Below are 27,775 nucleotides of genomic sequence, written 5' to 3' on the forward strand. Positions count from 1 at the left end.
AGCAGGAAATTCAGACTCCAAGAGCACATGCTTCTTGACCTCTCAGCTGCCGTACTGTGAAGGAGACTTTCATTATCTAACCATCAGTGAGGCTCATAGCCAACATATTACGTTCATATCTATCTCTCATTACTACTTAATGGAAAAAACTACTAAGTTTCAGCTATTCCTGAAACTTATCAGAGTACTCCTTTGTTGTAGCAATTTTAACAGTATAAGGAGATAAGTCTGAAAATTATTTTTTTTAATCATCTGGCTTAAAAGAAATGCTAGCCAAATGATCATTTTTATTCTATTCTACTTCAAAATTTACAGAAAGTTATTTAACTGACTTGTCTGGACTCTTTAAGATCCTTTGTCTTACATCTTTAAACAGTTTATTACGTGAACAAGGAAGCCTTCATGTGAAGTGCAGCTTTTCTGGAAGGGGAAACCCTCATTTATAAAGAGCCTTTAGGAAATAGTATGGTTTGGACTAGGGCTGATACTAAAAAAGAGTTCATTAAATTATTAAAATAATTACATTTGCTTGGCAAAACTTTGTTTCACTGTAAACTAGTAAAAAGCATCTAAACATTTTCTCACCACTATGATAAATAAACTAAATTTTATGAACCTGTTCTGAATCAGTAAGAAATGATTGTGAACACAGCTAATTTAATGCATATTAACATTTATCTTAGTTATGTTACTATATTATTATAGTCATTTAATGAAGATGAGGGCCTTAAATATCTATTAGTTTTCTGCTCACGTGACTCTCCTCTGTGAACACTCTAATGGATGCTGATACAGGATTTCTAGCAAAGGGGAACTCACCACCACATTGTACAGCCCATTCACAGTTGGTGGCTCAGTAGTGAGAAAGTCTCTTCATACCTTAAAGTGGAATCTGCCTCCTAGAAATGCCCACAAGTTGCTCTGACTTGTTTCAACAGCTGCATATGCAAATGAATCTTTCCTCTCCTCTATCTAACAAGGAAAAGTATTGGTAAGTTTAAGGTCAAGTTCCCCCAGTATTCTGTTTAGGCCCTCTCCTCTTCTCACTCTACACATTTTCTTTAGGAGTGATCTTACTTGTTGTACTCATCCCTGCATACCATCTGTATGTTACTGAGTCCTAGATGTTCTTCCTCAGTCAGACTTTCATATCTAACTGCTTACAGGACAATTCTACTTCCATATTTCACCAATATCTTATAAATTTCACCATATCATATAAATTCAACATGCCAAAAAAAAAAAAAATCTGTTTTGCCCTGCCAAATATGCTCTTCTTTCTGTGTTTCGTACCTTAGTGAATAGCTACAGCGGGATGGTGGTAGTTGGGCCTTTGCCAATTAGAAGCAAATTTTTTTTATTACTTTTTTCCATTATCTGGAGTCAGCACCCAGTGACTACAGTAGATACTAAAACAGAGAAAAGGAAAAAGTAGTCTTAGAAAAATATAAATTCCCATGAGGTATAAAACACAAGGGAATATACATATGCAAAAAACAAAGGGCATTTGAAAAATCTTTCAAAGTCTGCATTAAAATTGCAGGCTTCACTAACAAGTTATTTATTTTTCCCTTGGATTCAGGAATTCAGAATGAAGACAAAAGAATGCCACTTTAAACATATTTAATTAGTTGTACTCATGGCTTTAGGGTATTATTGGCTCATAGTTTACTAGGTTTAAAAATTGATAAAATGCTTATTAATAATAGATGCTTGTACTCATTATTTAACATTCACTAGGCAACCATAGTTTTTGTCTCCATAGACTAATAAAGCCATGGTTTGAGACAATTAACTAGGTATTTCAAGAACTTTTTCCTTGAATTGTCTAGATAATGGCCTTGGTGCCCATTTGCTTTTCTTATGCAGACAAGGAGATAGATAGAATATAAAGTTTTCTTTCTTTTTTAAAGTTTGTTATAGAAAAAAAAAGACTTTATGGTTCAAAAGAAACTTCTCAGCTAATAATGAGGACCTAAGCATTACTTCCCAGGTATCATATAATCTTTGTTATGGTCAGAAGTTTTAAAAATGCTATTCTGCTGGTCTTTTACTTATTTTAAATTTGGGTTCATTTTTTTTTAAACAAAAGTGGATTATTTCTCAAATAGGGTACCATATTTATAAATATTCACTACCATGGAAGTTCCCAGAAAAACATTCTTTAAAAAACGTAGAAGAGAAATAACAAAACTTCTCAAACTCCCAAATGTTTTAAATTTGGGGGATTAACATTAGTAGGGAAAAAAATGTAAACACAGCTGTGTGTAGTGGGTAGGAGATCCAGGGTCCTGCCTCAATGATCGTTGTCCTTATATGTCTAGGTTTAGACTAATAGTATTGTTCCTTCTCCTGTCACCTTTCTCTCTGTCTTTTTGTTTCATGTTCCCTTTACACATACCAAACCATCAGGATGAAGGCTAGCTGAGACTACCAAGATTAGCAGTCTAAAAACTGAAATTAAGTGCAAGTTTATTTTTCGTTTCACAAGACTTTTGATTACCTCAAGAAAATGACAAATTTTTAATGTATTGCAAGTTGCGTTTTAAATATTACTTAGCACTAGAATAAAGACACTTAGATATCCCCAGGTCTGCTGCTGTATTATCAGGTATGTCATATTTCATGGGCATCAGTTTCCTCAACTATAAAGTGAGGATAGTGTTTACCTAAAAAGGATTTTTTAAAGAATAAAATGAATAATATATGTCAAGACTATAGATCCACACTTGGTACAGAACTGGAGCTCAAAATAAATTAGATATTGTCAATGGTCTCACGTTGCTCATCTGTAAAATAAGGGGCCTGTGTCAATGCTACTCTAAGTATGGTTTGCAAACCAGTAATGGAGCATGAACTAACTGGTTTTTGATCTCTTAAGTACAGAAATTGAGAGCATGTGTGCACAAATTTTCCAGAATAATTCTATGTTTATTGAATCTAATAATGAAAAACTAGAGCTTGTGTTCTTGCAGATTTTGCCTTTTTTATTATCTTATTTTGTAGTAATTCATTTTTTACTATATTTTACAAAATTCTTGGTCTATGGAAGATTGAAAATTTAAAAAAATAAAAGCTGGTATCTCAACACAGTTGTTTAGTATCACTGGGCAAGTTGACCTCTACAATAATCTTTCAAACTCTAAATTTCTGTAATTCTGGCTAAACTATACACTTTTATTCAGAGCACCGTGAAATGTATTTGCACCAGATACAGATGTTTTTAAGTGAAAATCGCTTCACTGAATTAAAATTCCAAATATGTACCCCTTAGTATTTATTCACATTGTCACCTGGATTAGAAAGCACGTTATAGGTGCCTGAGGAAAAGAATGATGTGTCTGCATTCTTGACAATCAAATTAAACTTTCAATTTGTTTTTTAAAATCTAATCTATTTGGATTCAAAGATCTGTTTTTAATAAAAAGCAGTGGGAGACTACAAAATGTTAGTGATGTGTGCTGTCACTTTGAATCTTCAATTGCTTTTGTTGGATTAGAAAGGAAATAATTCACTTCTCAAAAACACCACTTTCTATCATTTAAATGTCCTTTGATGAGTGGCCAAGTTAATGCAGTTTTACTGTGGGCCTACTATGTACAAGGTTCTGTTTTACATTTGAACTATAGAGGAAAACAGAGCTAAATATTAGTCATTGCTTTCAGAGGACTTCTGATCTATCCTGAAAGTAGGACATGTACACAGGAAAAGAAGAAGCACAATAGTCGGCTCCTTGTGAGAGGATGGTAGGAAAAACCAAAGGAATTAAGAAGAAGTAAGTGCCATTTTAAGAAGAATAGAGGCCTCCCACTGAGATGACTCATTACTGAGAGAACAAATTGACAAAGAGAGAGAAGGGGAAGAGAGTTTGCCATGTGGAGAGAAGAACAACATCAAGTTCTTCAGATGGTAAACATATCTAAAATTATCTTTGCAATAGTTTGGTGGCTGCCAAGACTAGCTGGGGAAATACTAAAAGATAATATTGAAAAAACTATGAAGAGAATAGATGGTTGAATGCCTTGGGTACCAGGTCAAAAGTTTAAACTTCTTCTGTGACTAAAAGGGATCCACTAAAGACTTTTTAACTAGGAATGACAGTTAAAGAGATATGTTTTGAGAAGACTAATCTAAAGATATAGTAAAGATAATTTAGACTGAGAGGATGATTGAAAACCAGAGAGGTGACAGTTGCAACAATTTAGGCATCAAGTAATGAAGGCCTTTGGTTGGAATGGGGATAGTGGCAATATATGGGAAAATGTGCAATGCCTTCTGAAGGCAGAATTATTGCAATTTAGGGATGGTTTATGGAAGAGAAAGTGAAAGAAAGTGCTATAAGTCAGGCCTGAGTTTCCACAGCTAGGAAAGAAATGGTCTGGAAAATCATAGAATATTATGTATGAATAACAAATAAGCAAGTCAAATGGAGCATTTTTTTTTTAGTTAGGGAGATGGTGAGTATAGTTTTAAATACTTTACTATCCCAGGTTAGCAATGGGATATCAATAATTAGAAACAGAGTTGGTTGATGATACGGGCCTTTAACTCATGATTAATATCATTACAAAAAATATGTATATTTAGGAATCATTCACACAGAGGTAATACTTGATGCCAAACAAGTGAATTGGCAGAAGTAGTAAGGAAATAGGGTTCAGCATATTGAATTTCAGGGAGATCCTTCATCTAGCATAGAGGAAGCAGATTTTAAGGCTTTGTTTCCCAAAGATTGTCCTGCAGGATATTAATTAGTCATTCTAAAAAAAAAGTGAAAACACCATATTCAAGTGTTCAGAAATAGTGGATAAAACAAAATTAGACTTACCTCTTTAGCATAGGACTTTTCTGATTATTTTATATGACTTCTAACCTCTAGAACTGTAAGATAATAAATTTGTGTTCTTTTAAGATACAAAATTTGTGCTAATTTGTTACAGCAGCCATGGAAAACTAATATAGGGGGCTTTACCAGAGACAGTGCTGTTATTTTCTCCTTTCTAGACTGTAGCACAACCACCAGTCCAGCCATGAGGAGATGCTTCTCCTGGGCTCAGGAATAAATGCCCTGTTACCAAAGTGTTTGTTAATTTCTCTGCCACTGAACCAAGAGCAACAAAAATGAACTCAGCTCTCCCCTTTCCCGCAGCCATCTACCAGCTACATATGAATTAAAAATTATTTGAAAAATTACCTGCCCGATTTTCTTTTATGACATCATCAAAGGAGATCTGAACCATAAATTAGATCTGAGGGTGAGGAGTAATCCTTGTTGTGTCTGGTTGTAAGTGTATACAGTTTGGGTGACAAGGATCAAAGAAGACATCTCAAGAGATTAAAAAATACTTTGAACCAAATTAAAATGAAAACAACTTACCAAAATTTGTAGAATTCAGCAAAAGCAGGGCTTAGAGGGAAATTTATAGCATTGAATGTATATATTAGGAAAGAAGAGAGATCTAAAACCAATAATTTAAATACGCTTCTACCTTTGGAAACTAGAAGAAGAGCAAATCAAATCCAAAGAAAGCAAAAGAAAAATAATAATAATAAAAATTAGAGCAAAAATCAGTGAAATTGAAAACAGGAAATCAGTAAAGAGAATTAATAAAACTAAAAGCTGATATTTTGTAAAGGTCTATAAAATCAGTAAGCTTCTAGGTAGGCTAACTAAGAAAAATGGGAGAGGACATAAATTACTATCAGAAATTAAAGAGGGTATATCTCTACAGATCACATGGACATTGTAAGGGTAGTAAAGGAATACTATGAACAATTATATGCCCACAAATTTGATACCTAGCCTAGATGAAATGGGCCAATTCCATGAAAGACACAATCTTCCAAGACTCAAACAAGAAGAAATATACAATCTTAATAGGCTTATATCTGTTAAAGAAATTGAATCGATAATTTCAAAACTTCTAAAACAGAAAGTACCTGGCCCAGATTGGTTCACAGGTGAATTTCATCAAACACTTAAGGAAGAAATTATGCCAATACTTTACAAACTCTTTAGAGAGATAGAATCAAGGGGAATACTTTCTAACTCATTCTATGAGACCAAAATTACCTTAATACCAACACCAGACAAATCTATTACAAGACAGGAAAGCCTACAGATTAGTATTTCTCATAAACATAGATGCAAAAAACCTCAACAAAATATTAGCAAATTGAATCCAACAATATATGCAAAGAATTATACATAATGACACATAGAAGATGTACAGGTGGCAAATAAGCACGTGAAAAGATCTTTCATATCATATGTCATCAAGGAAATGTAAAGTAAAACGATAACGAGATACCACTAACACCTGTTAGAATGGCCAAAATCCAGAACACCAAAAACACCAAATTCTGACAAAAATGTGAAGCAGCAGGAACTCTCATTAATTGCTGGTAGGAATGTAAAATGATACAGCCAGCCACTTTGGAAGATTTTTTTCTTATAAGACTAAGCGTAGTCTTACAATATGATCTAGCAGTCATGCTCACCAGGATTTACCCAAAGAAGTTGAAATCTCATGTCCACAAAAAAATCTGCACATAGATATTTGTTGCAGCTTTATTCATAATTGCCAAAACTTGGAAGCAAGCGAGTTGTCCTTTAGTAGGTGAATAGATAAACAAACTGTGGTATGTACAAATAATGGAATATTATTCAGGGCTAAAAAGAATTGAGCTATCAAGCTGTGAAAAGATATAGAGGAAACTTAAATGCATATTGAAGTGAAAGAAGCTAATCTGAAAAGGCTACATACTTTATGATTCCAACTATATGACATTCTGGAAAAGGCAAAATTATGGAGACGGTAAAAAGATCAGGGGTTATCAGGGTTGGGCAGAGGCAAGAATGAATTGGTAGAGCACAGAGGATTTTTATGGCGATGAAAATGCTCTGTATGATACTATCATTGTGGATACCTGTCATAAATTTGTTCAAACCCATGCAACACCAAGAGTGAACCCCGTTGTAAACTATGGACTTTGGGTGATAATGACATGTCAATATAGATTTATTAGTTGTAACAAATGTACCACTGTGGTGGGGGATGTTGATGCGGGGGTGGGGGGGGAGGTTGTGCGTGGGGGACCACAGGGTAATGGGATATCTCTGTATTTTTTGCTCAGTTTTGCTGTGAATCTAAAACTGCTCTAAAAATAGCCTATTAAAGAATTACTCATCAGATTTTCTTATGTGAAATCATCAAGGGTGATGTGAATTATAAATTAGACCCAAGAGTCGGGAGCTATCCAGGTTTTGGTTTCAAGCTTTTACGATTTTGGGGATTTTGTTTGAAAGAAAGAATAGAAATTTAGTTAAGAAAGTGAATATGGATTAGAATGAGCAAGTTAATTACAAAAAATTACAAACTTTAAAATGCTAACAAGTACCGCTAATAACAAAAAGTCCTGAAAAATAATATATTTTTATTAGTTAAATGGCTGGCATGCCTTTATTATACTTTTTATGTATTTTTGACTGCATACTATTGGATCATTTCTTCACATGACCATGATTTTGTCATGTCATTTTCTGTAAAGAGAATAGAAAAATCATGCAATCTTCCTTCTAGGATGTAGAATTAAAATTGTTTTTTTCTCTTTTCATTTATTGAAAGTTTGGAAAAGTTTCTCTCAACTGACACAACTTGTTAATGCCATGTAAGTTTGTGAGATTGTTGCAAACCTCCAATAAAATGTCTTTCATATATGAGCTGAAAGATTTAGATTTTTTCATAGTCCACCTGCTAGCTCCATACATAGCAAACCTTACTTCTACTCCACTACCTCTATTCTTCCAGTAACAGGCATCAGAGGACCTTTTCACATGTCTGTAGGAACCTCTGGCTTTGCAACTGTGTATCCAGATGTCAAGTGTGTGACCAGTCAGCTGACCAGTCAGCTCATAGGTGTTATGAGCATTTCTGGAAGCCATTCCTACACTAGGACAGTTATCAGTGACTTGACTTGAGTAACTGTGAGTTACTTAATTATCAAAATATCCCATTAAACCCAAACTAAGTGTGTCCTCAGCCCAATGTTCTTATAGCAGTATCTTGTAATGCCGCCACACAGTCCATCCCCACCTAACAAAAGAGGAGCATGATGGAGCCTAAGCAAGAATGGAAAGAAACAGTGATCTTAATTGATTGCATTCAAAATATCCTTCTTCAAGTTTTTTAAAAACATATGACTATGTCAGTTCATTGCTAAGGGCCTCTCGCAGGGCATTGAAACGAGCCCATGCCACAGCTGGGCCCCGAAGTTTTATCAGCTTCTCGGTAAAACTGTCCCTGATAAAACACGATTCCGTACACTGGCAGGATTCTTTAATTCTTTTTGTTTTAAAGTTTTCCAACCCATGATTCTGAAATTCCAAATATAGAAATAACTGAGAAGCACGGGTCATATCCCATGCTCAAAACATTTATTTTCATAGGCTACTCTTCTCAACCTTGAAAGCCCCAGCATTACACTAGGACATAAAGCTTTCCGGATGGTTTCTGTTTGAAGCTTTCTTCTCTGGATTCAACTAAAATAGATGCCCTTAAAGTTGGTGTCTCCATTTTTTTTCATTCATTTTTATTGTAGCCATGATTTGATTTAAAATAGATCATTTTGCACATTCTTACTCATTTGTCGTTTAGCTGAAATTAAGCATTAGAACTTTTTCAAATGTGAAGGAAAAGTAGAGGAACGACGTTACCTGAAATCGAAAAATAAATGTTGCAGCAAGATTTCTAATGAAAGCGGAAGGAATGGAGCAGTGCTCTGTAGCCATGGGTGAAAAGGTTTACAGAGTAGATGACTCACTCAGCTGGATGGTATGCTATAGAACATCAGGAGTGGTTTCTGCATTTCACTGCTAAGGAGGATGAAGCTCAGAGAAAGAAAATGTTTCACCATTTCTAAATAGCTCTTTCCTCTCTGGGTTGACAAAGCTTTATTCAGGATTTTTAAGTGTTCCTATATTTACCTGTTGATAGTATGTATGAACAATTAACTAATTACTTGGATTTTTATTCCTTATAGGTAGAATTTCAAAAATTTGATGAATGTGTCACATAAACTAAGTATTTGATTTTTTTGTTTGTTATCATTAGTGGAGGAGTGATATGGGGCATGGAGAAGTTGCAGGAACATTTGGCAGTCTCAAGTTAGAAAATTTTGGAACCCACTAGATGAAAGGAAGATGTACATGTATCTCTTAGAAGTAGCTTTTATAGACCATGTGTAGTGACTTAAATGCAAAACAGTTTGGTTATTTTTCACAAAAAGTCATGCACCTGTTCTCCTTTAGTTTGCTTAAATCAAAGTAGTGTATTATGAAATGCACTTTGTGAGAAGCCTGTTCTAAATATAACTATTTGCTGTCACATAGAATTGAGAACTTACTCTGTCTTGGTGAACTTCTGGGGGACAGGGAGCAGCTCTGGCTTAGAATCTCTTCAGACTACACAGGGTGGCACTGAAGACCTTCCATGGCATGTTCCCCTGTTCCCCTCCCCCTCATGTGTTGTGTCTACTTCAGTCACAACTGAGTAGGTACTCACTCCTCCCAGAACAGGCCTTGCTGCTTATTTATGATTTTAAACATCCTGTTCTTTTTACATGCAATATTCTTTGCCTTCTCTACACTCCTTTCAAAGCCTGCCTGTCTCTCACAGTCATTTTAAATGCTGCCCCCACTTGAAATCATTCTCAATTTTCCCCATTGAAATCAGTCAATAAATCGCCCTTCTTCCTTCCCTCTTCCTGTCTCACTGTGCTTGCAAAGACTTATTCTTACTGCATTCTGCATTTTTTAATAAATACTTACGTTTCTCCTGACTGGCTTGTAAGTTACATGATGGAAGAGATGGTTTCCTGCACTTTTTGGCCTTATCCATGGTGCTTTGTATAAATATGAGATATTTTGTTGGTTGCATCGATTCATTGATTCAACAAATATTTATCGAGGACCTACTATTTACCAGGCACTAAGTTCTAAGCACTGGAGACATAGCAGTGGACCAAAGTGATAAAAACTTCTGCCCTAATGAAACTTACATTAATTGATTTGACTTGAATTACATTTACATGTTTTTCTTAAATATCTTGCGTACTCCTCAATTTATAAAAAAATGATTAGCATTATTTAGTCTTTGACAGCTGTTCACATTAATGTTAATTCTTGATAACTAGCATTAATAGGTATTGTGTTATAATGTTCATATTTGTGAGTTGGGCAAAAGATTTTTGTAGAATCCTGTAGATCAGATGGCTAATCTATAGGATGGTATGCAACTTAGTTACTTTGGGGTTTTAATATTTCTGATTACTCTTCATTTTTGAACCTCTTGCCTGTGTTATTTTTCCATCCTTTTGTTATTCTGTGATGGGGCAACATGTTTATGGCCTGTGCCTGCCAGTGCAGGGTAAGCTCACTGTGGGCGGGAGCTTTGATTTGGACGTGGCTACATCCCCAGTACTCAATATCTAGCTACAAGAAAGGTGCTCATTCATTGTTTTTTTTAATGGTTAAAAAATGAATTAACAATACCTTCTTTATTTCTAGGGGAGTTATATAACCTTTAGTATAGACGAGTTCCCCTGTGAAATCAATTTTTTAAATTGCCACTCTTAAAAAATGTCAGTGCCAGCCAAATGTTCTGAGTGAAAAGTATCCTCTTTTCAGTTATAGGTCCTATTCTTAATTTTTAAAATCACATCATTGGTTTAATCTTACCCATTTTTGCTTTACATTTTCTTTAATTAATTGAATTATTTAGGAACTATAATAAATTTTTTTGCATTTATAATTTTATGAAATGACAGCCATCATACAAATGACAAAATTGTTTGAAAACGCAGATGGTTTTACATTCTTATTTGAGACTGGAGTATGAGCAGGCTATTACCAATTAAATCCTTTTTATGAAGACTTGAAATTTACAGTTGTGTAATTCCATAACAAATATCACAGGTTATAAGCTACTTTTGAGACTTGGTATAAATTCAGTAATAGTAGATGTTTAAATGTCTGAGCTGTTTTATGGTGACTTATACCCATGTTTAATTTTATAAGTCCCACTTAATTACAAATTCTACATTTTAAGAAGCCATCTATTATTTACTCTACCAAAACTCCTAAAATGGATAATTTATCTAAACTGTAGGATGAACATATGCCTAAAATTTGCCCCTTCTTTGTCTTCGTTAGCATTTCTTCATATTTTTCCCATCTTAATTTTCTCTCTGTAGAATATTGCTTAAGTTATCCAGAACCTAGAATGGTATAAAATGGGCTTTTCATTGGTCACAGAAAAATAATCAATACACAGATCATATAGAGTAGATTTGTTACTAATGCTGTTTAAGGTATAGAATTTTAGTTTCTCCTGAACGCTAATTGTAAGAATTGGAAAAAGGTAGGAAATAAACTTTGAATCCATTAGGACCCATGTTTCTCATGTTTTTATAATCAATGTTATTGTTACATTAATAAATATCTAAAATTCTTGTACTTTTAGATAATAACCACTGTGGGAACATTTTCTTCCTGTAGCATTTCACTCAATAATAAAAAGAAAAGGCACTATATTTCTTGAGTTGAAACCGTTTGCCCTAGGACAAAAAATCATTTTTGGTAACATACGTAATGGTTAAAGAGAACTTTTTTAACTATTAATAGACCAGACTATTATAACTATTAATAACCTTTTAATAGATCAGACAATTAACAGCATAGATGATGCCGTCACCAAGCCATGATCAGAGCCCTGTAACATCACTGCAGTGGATTGTAGAGAGCAGCAGGTAAGGGGTTTGAGTAAAAGACACAGCCTGGAGGATCTGGTTCACAGTTTCCCATGCACATAAAACCACAACCAAACTGCTCTGGGGTCTTTTGAATTTTTGAGGACTCCTAAATATTCTGTCTCAGCCTCCTGTCTAGTTCCAGTAAGACCTGTAAGTTTTCTTTCAAGTGCTGACACTTCTTGCTTGGAAGTACTTGTCCTGGGCATTGTAATGAAAAAGATTCTGAAGGGATGAATTTTTTTTTTAATCAATGAACACTTTAAAAGCATTGTTGACTGCAAAATCACAATCATGTGAAATCTCTGTAAAGCCATTTACTAATTCTGTCACATTCTTTCATTTTTTTTTCAGACTGGGCTAAGTATTAGGTATAGTGGACCATACAGACATTTTTCTCTTAATTAAATTAATGATGATAATGATGGCAATAGCAATAGCATTAATAATACTATTTTATTGAGCTTACTATGTGAGAGGAACTGGACTTAGCATTATAAATATGTTCTCTCACCAAACCCTCCCAGACACCTAATATCATTCCCATTTTATAAGTGAAGAAAGTGAGGCCTTAAGAAGTTGAGTTACTTGTCAGAGGTCACACAGCTAGTCAGTCTGACTCCAGAGTTTCTTACTCTAATAGTAGTGAATTTTGTGACGGGGGAAAAATGGAGTTTTATTTTCTCTAAAATGCACAGGATTTCATCCTTACTGTGGAATTTTAGTTTACACTGTCTATGTATGCATTTACTGTTTTGGTATAATAAATTATCACAAATAGTAGCATAAAGCAGTACTCATCCATTATCTCACAGTTTTGGGGACTCAGGAGTCCAGGAACTGTTTAACGGGGTCCTTGGTTCAGATGCAGATCAAGGTGTCAGCAAGGCCTGCAATTTCATCTGAGGTTTGGAGTCCTCTTCCAGGTTCCCTGTTCCTTGCAAGAATTCAGTTCTTTTTAGTTGTAAGGTTGCGGTCCTCAGCTTCCAGAAGTCACCCACCACCCCACGCACATAACCTCTGTAACATGGCAGTTTGCGTCTTCAAGACCAACAAGAGATGTCCCTGCTGCTTCTTATCTATTATCTATAGGTAGATAGCCTCCTTTAAAGACTTGGTCTTTTGGACCCTTTTGATGAGCTAAGAGTCAACTGATTAGGGACCTTAATTACACTGCATTTTTTTTTTTTACTTTTGCTATATTTTGTATTCTAATCATGGGAGTGGTGTTCCCCTCATCCTCTCAGTTTCTGCTCCCATTCAGAAGAGGGGATTATACAAGGGCATGGATCACTGGGAGACCTCTTAGAATTCTGGCTCCCACTACTTACAATGAAGACTGTTTCTTCTCCACTGCTATAGATCTCAAGCTTGTGAAAGGCCTACAACTAACAGTCCTCATTTTGTCCCCTATATACAACAAAATGCCTTGCACAGAATAGGCCATCAGTATTTGCTGAATGCCTGAATAAGTGTGGACTTATTATCTTTGTTGTGTCAGTTTCAACATCTCACACAGAGTCCTTTTTGGCCTATGGTCTGTATTAATATCAATTATGCCTATTTTTAGAAACAGAAACAGAACTCTGTGCTGTCAGAAGTAATGCCAATGCAGAGGTAGTGATTTTGTCCTTGAGAAAGAAATAGCTATGTGTTACAACATTAGCTTAGCTGTGCTTCTTGGTGGTTGCTAACATTCTTCAGAGTTAAAAAATGTAAGCATATGCTATCAATTAGTGGGCTCATGAGGAATTTTGCAAACAAATAGTGCCAAAGTGCTGAAAAATGAGAATTACCTCATCTTGTTTATAACTGGCCTGCATGGAAGTTTGAGATTACTTAGTTTACTAATTATTATCAGAATTTTTTTCAGTCAGCTACCAATGATTTATTCTGTTCTCAGTACAAAAATGTACCTTTCTAATATATGTCTGATTTAAACTCCCTGTGGTACTGGTTTAATTTTTTTAAGTGAAGATTTAACAGTACTTCTAAAGTAACTTTTTCATAAACATTACACTTTTTGTTATTGCTTTTTATAGTCATTGTGTCAGGAATTTTTGTCAACATATATCATTCTGGACTTCTTTATAAACATGTCTCAAATTCAAGTTTTCTTTTTTACTAATTCATGACGATACTAACATGTACTTATATGTAACACCTAGAAGTTTACTTTTCTTTTGAAGAAGTATGAAGTCTTTTCCAGCAAAACTCAAGAAAAATTTCCAGGAATTCTTTTACGTGGTTGTTTTTGTACTTCATCCACTTTCATTGTCAATCTCCTTTATCTTCATGGGACATTATTTTTCTACTGTCATTTTGGAAATTATGGGCTTGCACAGCTGAATTATATGAGCCATCACCTCTATAGAGAATATCAATGACTCCACACGGAGAAAAAATGTCATATAAAGCTGAATAAGCATTTGGAAAATAAGAAAACATTTACAGCCAGACAGTTTGAATTACTGGAGATACAAATATTCTTTTTTTCTTTTACAGAAATAGTCTCATGTGAGTTAGATAAATAACTGACCAAATACTTTCCTTTTCCTGTGTAAACATGGTTTATTCTCCTTCTTCTTCAAATTTTGCTCCCAGCCCTGATGCCTTCATCTAAGTGAGGTGACTTTATCCAGCAGGCATTTTATTTGGGCCTATGACTTGTTAGTTAGCTCATGTAATTAGAGAAGACTAGTTGTTAAAAAACACATGATATAATGAAGTGGCTCATAATGAGGACTAAAATTTATAGCCATAATATTAGCTGTCTCTTCTCCTTGCTGTAGCTGTATGTGGGGGAGCGTGGGCTTCACATCAGAGACCTGGGTTCAAATACCAGCCCAGCTGTTAACTCTGTGTGACCCTGGGCAAGTTGCCATCTGGGTGACCTTAATCTGTTTTCTCATCCTGTGAAATGGCAATCCTGGTGCCCCCCTTTATGGGTTGCTGCACGGCTCGTATGTGTAATGCCGGTAAAGTGTTTAACACAGTGACTGGCACTTAAGTTTCACTTAAATATTGACTATTATGATAATTACATTTTATTTTTTTATGATACTGGTATATATGGTGAGAAGCAAGAGGGAAGTCCCTATTAGTGAAAAATAGGAGTTTTCCTGTAGATATATGTAAATTTGCATATGATGTCAGTGTTCGAAGTAACAAGAAGCTGTTTCGCAAGGTACTTATGAATATACCACCCGTTTCTGGTGATGCATAGCATTCAGAGACTCAGAGTGTTTCTTCTTTAGACAAGTTTCTGTGTAGAGTTATGCATCACTTAACGACAGGGATATGTTCTGAGAAATGCATCATTGGGCGATTTTGTCACTGTGTGAAAACCATCGACTTGTACTTACACGAACCTGGATGGCACAGACTACTGCATGCCTAGGCTATATGGTAGAGCCTGTTGCTCCTAGGTTCCAGACCTGAATGCTACTGTAGGCAGTTGTAACACAATTAAGTATTTGTGCATCTAAACATAGAAAAGGTACCGTAAAAATATGGTACAAAAGGGAAAAAATAGTACCCCTGTATAGTCCACTTATCACGAACGCCACTTGCAGGACTGGAAGTTGCTCTGGGTGAGTCAGTGAGTGAGTGGTGAGTGACTGCGAAGGCCCAGGACGTTACTGTACACTACTGTAGACTTTATAAACACTGTATATTTAGGCTACACTGAATTTATAAAAAAAAGTCTTTAATAATAAATTAACTGTAGCTTACTGTAACTTTTTAACTTTATAAACTTTTAATTTTCTTTTTAACTTTTTGACTCTTTTGTAATAACATTACCTGTAATCCACTGCCTGGATTCAAATTCTGGTTCTGCTGATAATTAGCTGGGTATTTTTGCTCAACTTAGTAGAGCTCCTTGTGTCTCTGTTCCTTCTGTGAAATAGACATGCTAATGTATCCACCACCTCCTAGTGTTGTGAGAACTGGCTCCCAGAGAAAACACTGAGTGAATGTTAGGTATTATTCTTTTATTTAATTTTATTTAATCCTCAGTGTCTTCCTGCAGCTTTAACTAAGAAGCCTATTTTTAGAAATTATTCAGTTTATATGAGGAATTTCACCTACTTTGTCAAACATAATGTGAATGATTTAATAATTTTTGTGCCTTGCCCATTTCTGTATAACATACTGTATTTCCCTTCACTTTTGTATTTAGAGGATAAAATTAAGAAAAACAGAAGGAAAATCTTTTCCCTCTCTATATATGGTTTACAGCCTCTCAGACTGCTTTGAATGAGTAAATACTTCTTATCAGAGCAGCAAAGAGTGTAAATTAAAGACACATGTCCCTAACCAGGACACCTTATATTTCTCCTCCTCCTCCCTTTGCCTTCATCTCTTGTGGATGGCGCAGATTCCTTGGCATCTCAGAGAGCTTCAAATCCAGTGTACAGATATGAGAATTGAACAGGAATAGCTATCATGTCTATTTTTAGCTTTTCCTTTACCAAACAAATGCCTTCCCCAGAGCTGGACATGTAGTAGGCACCAGATGGATACTTTTATATGTGTTACAAGTTCAAACAAATGATGTGGTTGAAGTGATCTGTTTTCAAGTTAAGGACCTATCTCAACAATTATAGAAATGTTTTCATGCAAAGTACTATTTGGAGTGACATTTTGAGGAGGAAATCCTCTTTCCTAATGATTGAGAGTGATTTTTATATGAAAAGGTGTTCAGGGCTTTTGGAAAGGAAGGTTGGAATTTTCCTTTTAAGGTGAAAGACCCACCAGTGTAAGTGTCTGAAATCTCTATAATTTTAATAGTCTGCACTCAAAAATGGTTTGTGCTTAAGGGAGGCAGTATAGTTATGTGTAAAGTAAGAACAGGGGATTCAGACACACCTGGGACAGGTCGAAACCCAGTGGCTTACCAGTTGGACAGATTACTTGGTACCGCTAAATCTCCATTTTCTTCATTTGTAAAATAAGGATAACAACAGTACCTTCCTCATAGAATTGGTATGGGCTTGTTAGAAAAATCTGTATAAAGCACTCAGTACAATTGAAGAATACAATTAGTACTCTACAAATATGTTATTGTTGTTACTGAAGTGTCAACATACTCTCTCTAGAACATTAGCATCTGGCAAGTGTTTGAGGGCTGGATCCTAACCATTTACTGAGCACCTTGCACATACCAGTGTTGTTCTACATGCTCATGTTCTTTTTTCAGCAACCTTAACTAGTAGGTGTTATTATCACCTTGTCACAGATGAACCTTAAGAGCAGAGGAATGTAAAGTCTCAGTTTCTGATTAGTATGAAAATGCTCACATCTGACTTGTTGCATTTTACAGGATTGGAAATCATGTACATGTGACATATCGTGTTTCTTGAAAGAACACAATACAATTTCCTTTGTAATTTCTGTGATATTAAAACTACTGATGTACTGACACCCTAATAAATCTCCTGATACATATGCAGTCTGTGATAGAGGTGCGTAGCCTGGTATAATTAAGACTTTCTTTTGAAACGGTATGAGTTTATCATCCAAGCACTGCACAAAGAATCAGCTGCTTTGTTGAATGTGCAACTCTTGCTGAGGTCTAGGGCAAACCTCTTGACCTCACTTACCCAGTCTTTCAAGAGTAGAGGAGTGATGGTTTCCAGAAGTCCTGTAAGGCCTGACTTGTTCAAGAACAAAACTATTTAGTATGAAAAGCTATGTTGAGATAAGAAGTAATAAATAGTGACCTCACTTATGTCTACTTGTGATTATCCATGCCTTAACCATATAGTTCATCTTCTTTTAACCAGTCTGGCCACATCACTGCTCCTTAGCACAGCTTGATTTTTATACCATTTGGAGAAGGAGCTTTAAACCATTGGCTACAATTATACCACTGATATCTTCTCCCACATTTACATTCTACACCAGTCTCATATGCAGATGTGTGCCTAGTTACGAATAATACCTTGTATTGTTGTCCAAGTTATTAAATATTGACCATTAATGAGGCAACTTAATAAGTAATCCTTGGAACTTCTGTTACACAAATAAGACACTTGTAATAGAGGTACTCTTGGAATGATGGTCTTCATGATACATATTGATGAAAGAATCTGTGCATCCTCTCTCACCCCAAGCTGAGTGCTTTGTGTTTAGTACAGTCTAAAAATGTTTGCTGAACGAAGAGTTTGGGGATTATTGGTAACTATAATCTATTTTTTTTTAATTCTAGGATGAAATCAAGAGTTGAATAAATATACCATACAACTCTCTTACTTTGCATTAACGCTTGGCTTTAAATTACACAATAAGTGCAGTGCCCTCCGTTTGCTGTTTTTCCAGCGTTCCTGATATTTTAACCGATACTTAAGTGTTAGCCACATTATGGCGGCTATAGATAAGAGAACTTTTTTTTGTCTATTTTTTTTTCCAACCATGTAGGCTTTTTGTGTTTTTGCAGGAAAAAGAAAAAGACTATTGGACATATGGATTCTTGAGCAATTGCTTAGAGAAAAATCAAATTGTAGCTCATTTTCTAAACTTCAGTTGGTATTTTTAGATTGAAATTATTGTGTTTTCAAGGAACACATTGCAGAAAATTTCACTGTAATAATAACAGGAGATTTAGAACTTAATACCAGATTCTCCAAGTTCCTAAATAATTCCCTTGGGAATATGTTTAGGCACATCTGCAGATTGCATTAATTTTTTTCATGCCACTGGGGGAGTATTGAATGAGTTATTGTTTGGAAGTCTGGGCTGTGGAATAATTTGCGTCAGAACTAATAGAGCTAACTCACATTTTTATCTCCTCATATATCAGTAAGAGGGATTTCATTTCTAGCGTGAAATATATGAAAAGATAAATATGATACTAGAGTTTGTAGGATGCTTCCTTCTAAAGATTGGAGCTGTATATTTGGCCTTTCCAAACACTAACAATAATGGAGATTGCATGTGTGAGTATTCATTACAGAGATGATAGGCTTTTCTATGGAGTGTGTTTTATAGACTAATCTTAAAGGAAAAGGGTGAGAATATTTCTTACATATCAAATGTGCTTCAACTGCAACAATTAAGTCTTTCTCTCTCCTTTCCCCTCCTCTCCCTCTTCTTCTCCTCTCATTTTCTTTTTCTCTGTTTGTTTTTTTTTTTTTTTTTAGTCTCTAATACAGTCAGTGACTGTGTGACAGGAAACAGATGTTATAACGAGAATTTTAGGCATGGATGGCAGAGTCTTACTGGGACTGAAGCAGGAGCCTGTAAATCTCCCTCCAGCCTCCTGCTTATAGGGTCCAGATTAGGGTTGAGAGGGCCACCTGCTTCAGTGAGATGAGTGGTTTACAATATTCAAAATCTTTTTCATTTCTTAATTGACATATAATTCTTGAGTATATCCTGTGTGCACTGTGCTAAGTGCTGGAAATATAGTATTTAACATATAAAGATCTAATTCTTGCCATCATGCACATTATAGTTTAGTTGGATGACATTGAAGAGTGAAAAGAGAACAAAGAAAAAAATAAATATAATAAGAGAAGGATACTGGGGATTCTGATAGAGGTTAGGTGCATGGTCAGAGAAGGCATCTGCAGACACAATGTTTAAACTGAGATGTGAAGAGTAAGTAGAGGTGAATAAGGTTAAGAGGAGAAGGAAGACACTTCCAGACAGAGGAACCTACAAGAAAAAGAAAGATTAGGCAGGAAAGATCTTGATGCATTTAAGTAACTGCAGTGAGATTGGTGTGTAGTGAACTGGGAGGAGGATTGGAAACCTAGGCAGGAGTCACATCATGCAAAGTTTTGTGGGCATATTCAGGAGTTTTAATTTTGTTTTGAGTTTAGTAGAAATCCATTAAAGGACTTTAAACGGAGAACATCAAAACTTGATTATATGTTAAGAATATCACTTGGCAATGTGAATTAGAAAAGTGGATGGGAGAAACCGTCTGGGAGGCTATTGCATTTGTCCATGAAAGGGATGATGTTATGGCTAAAGTTTTGGCAGGACATTTGGAGAAAAAACTGAAAAACAATATATATGGAGATATATATATATATCTATATATATATATCTGTTATGGATAACAGAATGATTGGAACTTGTCAAATGATTGGATGAGGGTCATGAGAGAGAGGGAGATCTCAAGGTTGAACCCTGCATGTGCATTGTGAGCAACTGGGTAAATGATAATGCTATTTCCTGAAAAGGAAGACAAATTTTGAAGGGGAAGGTGAAGAGTTTAATTTTGGAAAAGTAAAGTTTGAGATGCTTACATCTCAAGTAAGTTTTTAGATATATTATTTTGATGCTGAGATGTAAATTTTGACATTTTTGGCATTAAAAATTACACTGTATGGATGAGACAACATAAGGAAACTTGTATGCAGAGAGAAAAGAAGAGGGTGGCCAGGATTGATTCTCAAGGAATTCCAACTTTTAGACTTGGGTTGGAGGAAGAAGAGGCCCTGCACATGCTACTGAAAGAGGGTAGGGGGAAGCGAGAGAGGCTGGAGGAAAATCAATAAGTCGTGCTGATATGATGACCAGGAAAGAAAGGATATCAAGACAGAGGGGATGGCGAACGTGAATGTGCCAAATGCTGCTGAGAAGCCTGATAATTTAGGATTCAAAGCACGTTCCATAAGATTTAGTAACATGAAGATGATTTAATGTTTAAGAGTAATGTTGGAATGCTGGAGGCTGAAGGCAGGACTGGAGCGAGCTGAAGGATGAATGGGGAGTGAGAGGCAGGCAGCCTATGTAGACAACTCTCGAAAGATTTTTTTTCTCAAAAGGAGTTATGAAATTGGGTAATAGCTGGAAATGGTTGTGAAGTTGAGGGGAATATTTATTTTTTTTTAAAGACGGGAGATACTAGAACTGAAAGAGAGAAGATAACCTGAAGAGTGAAGACTTTGCAAAAGACACAGAATGGGATTCAGAGGCATGTGAGGGAGCAGCCTCTGTTAGGAAAGGAGGAGGGGATGGATAGAGAGAACGTAACATTTGTGAATTGGTGATGTCATTCGATGAGAGGTGAAGCCTCATGGATTCTATATTCTCAGTAAAGAAAGAATTAAAGTCATTGGCTAAAAGTGAGAGAGTGGGGGAGTGAGAGGTTTGAGAAGTTCAAGGGAGAAGAAAAGGAAACTTCCTAGGAGGGTATTATGGGAAGTGTACCCATTTGGTAACTATTACACAGAAGCTTGATGTATAAAACTGATAAAAGAAGTTCTGTTTGAAGACGAGAGAGGAAGAGCAGAGGTTTTCCCATTCAGTTTTCTCTACATTATAGAGAGTAGCCCTAAAGGAACCCCTCAGGCTCCAAAGCACTCAGTTTGAAAACACCTAACTAGGGAAACTGTGTCTGTCTTCCCAGCAGAGACTGAACACTCAATTGCTGCGAGCGTGTGTATGTGTGCACATTCCTACCAACCCTTCCAGGGCTGAACTCTGTGGGATGATTCAAATCACCCATCACTTTTCTCTAAAATTTTGTCAGTAAAATGTATTGTTTCATCTTGAAGGCATCCAGAATTCCCAGTGAAAAATCAAATTCTTCTAGAAGGGCTACTAGCTTGTGAAACTTAAAACCATTTAGGTTTTGGCAAGGTGAAAACAAGATACATGTATGTCTGTACCCAGGATCTGGGGGACTTCAGAGTGGGGAAGAGAGTCACTCAGAAAGCAAGGAGAAAACAACCATGGCAAACTCTTTAATTTTGTAGTAGATCAAATTTGCTTTTTCTAAGCTATTGTTTAATGTCACAGGAAAAAGTGGAGTGACTCATTCTCTACTTGAATCAATCATAGACTTATAAGAAGAAATGAGCATGCAGGACAAATGTTGAAAACCCCAAGATGATCATATTCTGTTTTGTTCCATATAATCACTATTGATTTTCTGCTATTGATAAATTCAGCACATGGACTTATATATCAGAAAAGCAAACACTATTGGTGTACCTTTTTTAAAAGCGGCATTCTATTTCTCAAAATTATGATAATAATTACTTATCCATATGCCAGTGATATAACTCTGTATAATATGTAATAGTTTCTTTCAAGAAGATCAGAGTTAGTACATTTTTTTTCTGGGGACATGTTTTAATTATAAAAACATGTCCTTTGGCACAGATATCTTCTAATCTGTGAGAAAAGCTATTGTCAGAATATCATTCAAGTGGATTTTTTTTATTTCAAAGTATTAAGGGGGTACAAATATTTTTGATACATGGCTTGAGTCCGTGCTATAAATGTGCCCATCCCTCGAATAGTATTCATTATTCCCTACGCGTTAGGTGGGTTTTGCCCGTCTCCTCCTACCCCCTGCTTGATTTCCAGTGACTTTTACTCCCCTCTGGTGTGCCCATTGGTTAGTTCCAATTTAATAATATTAGAGAGTACTTGTGGTGTTTGTTTTTCCAACATCGTAAAAGCAATGGGTCAAATTCGCTGTTTCGCTGTCTTTGTACCTAGAGATTTGGGATAGTGCAGAGGGGGAGGGAGGGGCTCTAGGGTGTTCTGCTGGTTATGATCACGGGCACTTTTCTTTCCTCTTCTGCAAAATGAGAATAATAAAATTACCTCCTTCGTGAGGTTGTTCTAAGGATTTAATGTGTTAATAAACCCAAAACACTTAGCTACTGTCTGGTAAGCAATAAAAATAAGCCAGTTTAAGCATATGAAGAAACTACAAAACTGATTGGGAGACCACATGATGTAGTTGAAAAGTCATTGTCTTTGGAGTGAGATATGCAGAGGTTCAGATTCTGGCACAGATATTCATTATCTGTGTGATCTTAGAAACATCACCTTGCTCTCTGAGCCTTGGCTTACTTAATCTTAAGGACTTGGATGCCCTGCTTTTTCCCTAAGGTTTAGTTTCTTCCTCTTTAAGCTAGAAATAGTCATCCTTACTTCATAGAGCTGGTGTAACAATTACATGAGATCATGTGTAGAAAATATATGGAAAGGCATCATATATAAGGTTTTCTTTAACATTTGTGTGGGCGCTTATGTAATGTCAGCTTCTTTTTCATTGCCAGCTAGATTTGTTTCCATCCTAATAGATATGACTGTGGTTACTTCTGACAGCTTACTCAGTCCCCACGATTTGTTAACACCTACAAGTCCCTGAATATTAGATCATTTTCACAATGAGGTGTAGATTTTGGAGCAAGATCAAGATTATGAAGCCATGAGTTATATAATGGTCAGCCTAATTATTTATGACGTGAACAGTGTAGGCTCTGTTCTAAGTACACAAAACCTAACTCCTAAAGAGTAAGTCTTAGCTTACTCCTCATTGAAGGGCATAGTCAGGGAACTTTTCAGCAAGACGTGAAAACTGACTCATTAAAGGCAGCTTGTCAGCCTTTCTCCTGCAAGTACACAGTGCCGTATCTCAGAGCACGGTTGCTGCAATGAATAAAATGTGAATCAATTTTAGAATATACACCCAGAGGCTGTTAGCTCAGTCACGTAGGGTAAAAGTTTCCTGTGACAATAGCTCTATCTGGTTCATGCAGAAGTAGAGAGAAGAGCTGAAGGACTGAACTGTATTGAATGAAGGGGGCATCAATTCCTCAGATGCAAATTAGGGGCCCTAAAATTAAAAAAAAAAAAGTTTCATAGTTGATCCTATAGTATTAAGCATTTCTTTTTTAAAAAAGGAAAAACAAATAACCAACATGATTTTAGTGTTTAAATATGTCCAACTGAAAAGCCATTTGTGAAGCTGTTTCTACAATATGCTTATACACATGTAAACAAGTATGGTTTTGGCCAAAGACTGTCAGAGACTCTATTTTAATTTACAATGCTCCTTTCTTTTTACATCTAAGGCATCAGCTGTATCGCTGTGTAAATCACACTGTTTTAGCTGGCTTACAGGCCCTGGGGAATGCTTTAGGATTTCAGCATTAGACCTGGTAGTTTGCCTAAGGGGCTTTTGAGAGACTAGTTGCAGGCCAAGTTGCTACATCTGTTTTAGAGCCATAATCTAAACTGCGTCGTAGGCACAGTGACTACTGTAGCATCTGCATGAACTGCTCCTAGGAGGGACCCAGGAGATCAATAATGTGGCACATTCCAGGCAGAATTGAGGGGTGGGAGGGAAAGCACTTTCTTAGCTGGTAGGCCTGCCTCAGACGTGGGACACAAAGAGAAAAACAGAATCATTTATTTCATTTCACTGTATTTCTCCATTGCAGACAAATGTTTCTTGAAAATTGATATTTTTAAAAAGTGTTTCTTTTTCTTTTCAATTAATGGCAAAATTTTTGACAGTGCCTTGTTCTGCCATACCTTGGTTTTTAACACTTACCAAGCACTAAAAGTGATCTCACAAATCATGAATTTTAGTTGGAAATTTTATACAAGCTTGAAAGCCATAACCCCAGATGGTAAAAATGGAGAATCTATTTCTATAAGATTCATAGCTTTTTATTATTGTTAGTGTTATAATATGGTTCTAAGAAAAGAGTTTTGAGGGGGAAAAAAGGAAATATAATTAAGTTCTCTTCTATCTTCCGTTGCTGTCTTTTGAGGAAGAGATGGCACTCTAATCAGTCTTCTAAAAATTATGTTGTGGATTTGATTGATAAGGACATTAACAGTTTTTCTTTGTTGATCTTCATTAATTGATGGGGGAGAGAGTTATATGGTCTATTCTAAAAGGTTTAGATATGAAGCAAGTGAATTGGCTCTTAAATCTTTTTATCTGGGAAGCAGTGGTCAATTCCAATAGAATCTGTATAATTTGTGCTTCCTTTGCTGCATTGTGATAGATATGATGCTAATAAGAGTTGTTCAATTGGTCATGACAAATCAGTTATGTTTCACATGTATCTGGGAGGCTTTTATTTAAAGCAGTATTTTGGTAAATATTTTTTTAAGTTAAGAAGCCTTCATCTTGTGGTAGAAAATGCATCCAATTTCAAATCTAGGTGCTCTTATTGGTAGCCAGCCATAGACACTTGCCAAGACCCATTTCCTCATCTATAAAGTGGATCTGGTAACTTTCCACAAGGGCTGGTGAAGATCAATTGATGTAATTCTTGCAGTAGCACTTGGTAAACTCTAAACTCTCACCCACTATGATTAAAGTTCTGTATGCCATTATTTTATTCTTGCAATTGAACTTTTACTTTGCATAAACTTGAAATTTCCAACATTAAACCCACATAGAAAGAATACAGTCCTCTGTTATCTAGAAAATAGAACATGTGGCCACCTGATAATTGCTGCTTACCACTGTTGCTTTTAAGGATTGAGATTTGGCAGTCCAGTAACTCCCACCTCCTGGGCATTCAAGCACTGTCCTCCTCAGAGAAGAAAAGAACTCTCTAGATTCCTTTTTTCCCAAATTCCTGTGGTTTCAAATCTAGTGTAAGTTAACTCTCTGACTCCCAGAGGGATCATGATATTCATCACCTTTCCAGATTTTGCCTCTATTTCAGAGTCCAGTTCAAAACTTAGTCTCCTCATGGAATATTCTCTTTATGACTCCAAAGTGCATTAACTGCTTCAGGTTGGAAGACAGTCTCTGATTCACAGTTTACCGATTTACCACTTACGGATTCATACATTTATTACTTTCTAATGAGCTAATTTGTCTCATCTTCCTAACTTTAGCTTTTGGAGTTCCTTAGAGACAATGAAAATAGTATCTTACAATTCTTTTGTTTCACTTCTTAATGAATTTTTTCCCCTAATTCTTTATACCACTTGGATGTTCATGATTACATGGAGGAGCGAATGGAGAGTTGCACCTTTAGAACTTTCCTGGGTACAGAAGGAAGAATTTTGGTTCAGTGAGCTCTAAAAGTGCTTACACAGCTGAGACAGTAATGTGGTTGTTGTGTATTTCCTTAGCCTCACTCATTCTCGAGGCTGATGTGGTTGACCTGGTTGTTGGTCCAAGAAGATCTTGCCTTCTCCAGAGCTGTTCCCTGTGAGTCCTTCCCAAAGTCACCTGCTCTGTTGGAACAGTCTGCCTTCCCAGAAAGAAGGCGCCTGTTATTCAGGCATAGCTCCCCCAAGTTGTAATAGCCAGATAAGAAGTCCAAACTCAAGAATTTCAATTTTAGAATGTCATATTTAAAGAGCATGATATCTCTTAGATTACAGAAAACTTTTATGTAGTGTTTTTGTGTATCCATGAATTTGCCCTTTGTGGTATTCTAGGTAAGGAAGGTTCTCAGGATGAAGGGATGAATTGAGCACTTAAAAGCAAATTGTTAGGTATTCAACAAGTAAGTGATATATTGAGCCCCACAGAGACCTTTTCAATAAGGCAGAATAAACAAATAAACTTGTAATTGTTTAACTGTAATTATGAGTCTGTAAAACTGTGTGTGTGTGTGTGGGTGTGTGTGTGTTAACTGAGAAAGTACTGAGCAACCACCTTGCACAAGGGCTTATACTAGCTGCTGGTGGCACAGAGAGAAACCAGGCACAGGCTCTGCCATAAAGGATCTCACTATACTCACTATACTCACTTGAGTGTAGTCAAGACAAAGCTATCTGCACGATGTAAGAAAAGCATAGAAAAAGCTGATTAATTCTATGGAAGGCAGAAACAGCTTCACGAAGCATGTGAAGCTTCAGCTTTCTTCAAATGGAAAAATAAGGCTTCCCTGAGCAAGTGTAAGGTGTGGACGCATAGCTTGTTTAGGGAATAAGTTTTTCAGTATGACTCGACCATCGAGTGTGTAAGAGGCCACATCGTGGAACGTTATTCTAAATTAATCCAGGCCTCCCTGGAAGTTATTCCAAATAAAAACATAGGCCTTTTTAACACCTAATTAATACCTGCCTGCCTGGGTTGCAGCACCAAGGCACGAGCCAAAGCCTTGAACACAGGCAGAGTTTCTTTGTTTTGGAGGTAAAATATTTCAGAGGTTGTCCTGGGGATCCTGAACCTAAAATCTTACCGAATAGTTGTTTAGGGGAAGGTAAGGAAGTGGTGAGCAAACAGTGCTTTGTGGCAAATGGCTTAACTTTGGATATTATGTGATCATAGTTAGATAATTAAGGAATAGATTTTTGTTTCTTAGACTATGTGTCAGATACATTAAAAAGATGAAGGAAAAAAGAGGCGTAAGAGCCTAGATAAAAGACAGAACTGCTCTCTCTCACTTCAGCCAACAGAGTTATGGACACTGCATTGTAAGCTGAAGACCACTAATTCTAGCTCTATGTTTTCATTTATTCTGAAAATACTTAGACACTAATTCTCCTGCAACTTGGAATCTAAGAATGTTACTTGGCACACAGGAGCCACTCTGATTATCGGTTGCTGATACTGAGGCATCTCTGTTTACATCTGACTCTAAACATATTCCTCATTTTCACTTCAATAAAATAATTTTGTTTATATATTATCCTCTAAGGGAATTGAGCAAGATGAGTATATGAGAAAAAGAGTATTACTATAGTGTTTCGGTGATATGTTTACCTAAAGTTAATATCCTTTGGTCTGAACTCTGCGATATTGAGGCTATGTTTATTTCTAACCAAGGTACCACAACATGGAGAGGAAAAATGGAATCATTAAGCATTTGAGCATTCCTAGTTATAAAACTGCCTTTAAAATCTATACTTAGTGCTAATCTGTTTTTAGACTATATTGGAATCAGGAAGACATGTAGTCCCTTAAATATAAGATGTCATTGATTATAAGATACACTACCAATTTAATAACAGCTTTGGAAGAAACAGGGGAAAAAAAGAAATTATATGTCCCACTAAATGCACATACTTTGCTCTTTTTTTTGCAAAATTTGCCCTAAAACTTGCTGCTCCTCCAGGCTTTCTCTATACAGCAGTAAGTGCTCAGGTGCAAAATATATAAATCATCACTATTTTTTTCTCCTTCCCTCTCATCTCCTGCATCTACTTCAATCAGCAAGATCTAGAAACTCTGCTTACCAAAGATGCATGACATTGGTGTTGTTTTCACTGCTACTCCTCT

At 36.0% G+C, this 27,775-nt stretch overlaps 1 protein-coding gene across 2 annotated transcripts in view; it reads left to right on the forward strand.

Annotated features, from left to right (window-relative positions):
- The window catches only part of PDGFD (platelet derived growth factor D), a 223,476-nt gene that overhangs the window by 41,606 nt on the left and 154,095 nt on the right, over positions 1 to 27,775 (forward strand). The window lies entirely within an intron of this gene.

The sequence above is a fragment of the Eulemur rufifrons genome, chromosome 6 (genome assembly GCF_041146395.1).
Source record: "Eulemur rufifrons isolate Redbay chromosome 6, OSU_ERuf_1, whole genome shotgun sequence".
NCBI classification, from domain to species: domain Eukaryota; kingdom Metazoa; phylum Chordata; class Mammalia; order Primates; family Lemuridae; genus Eulemur; species Eulemur rufifrons.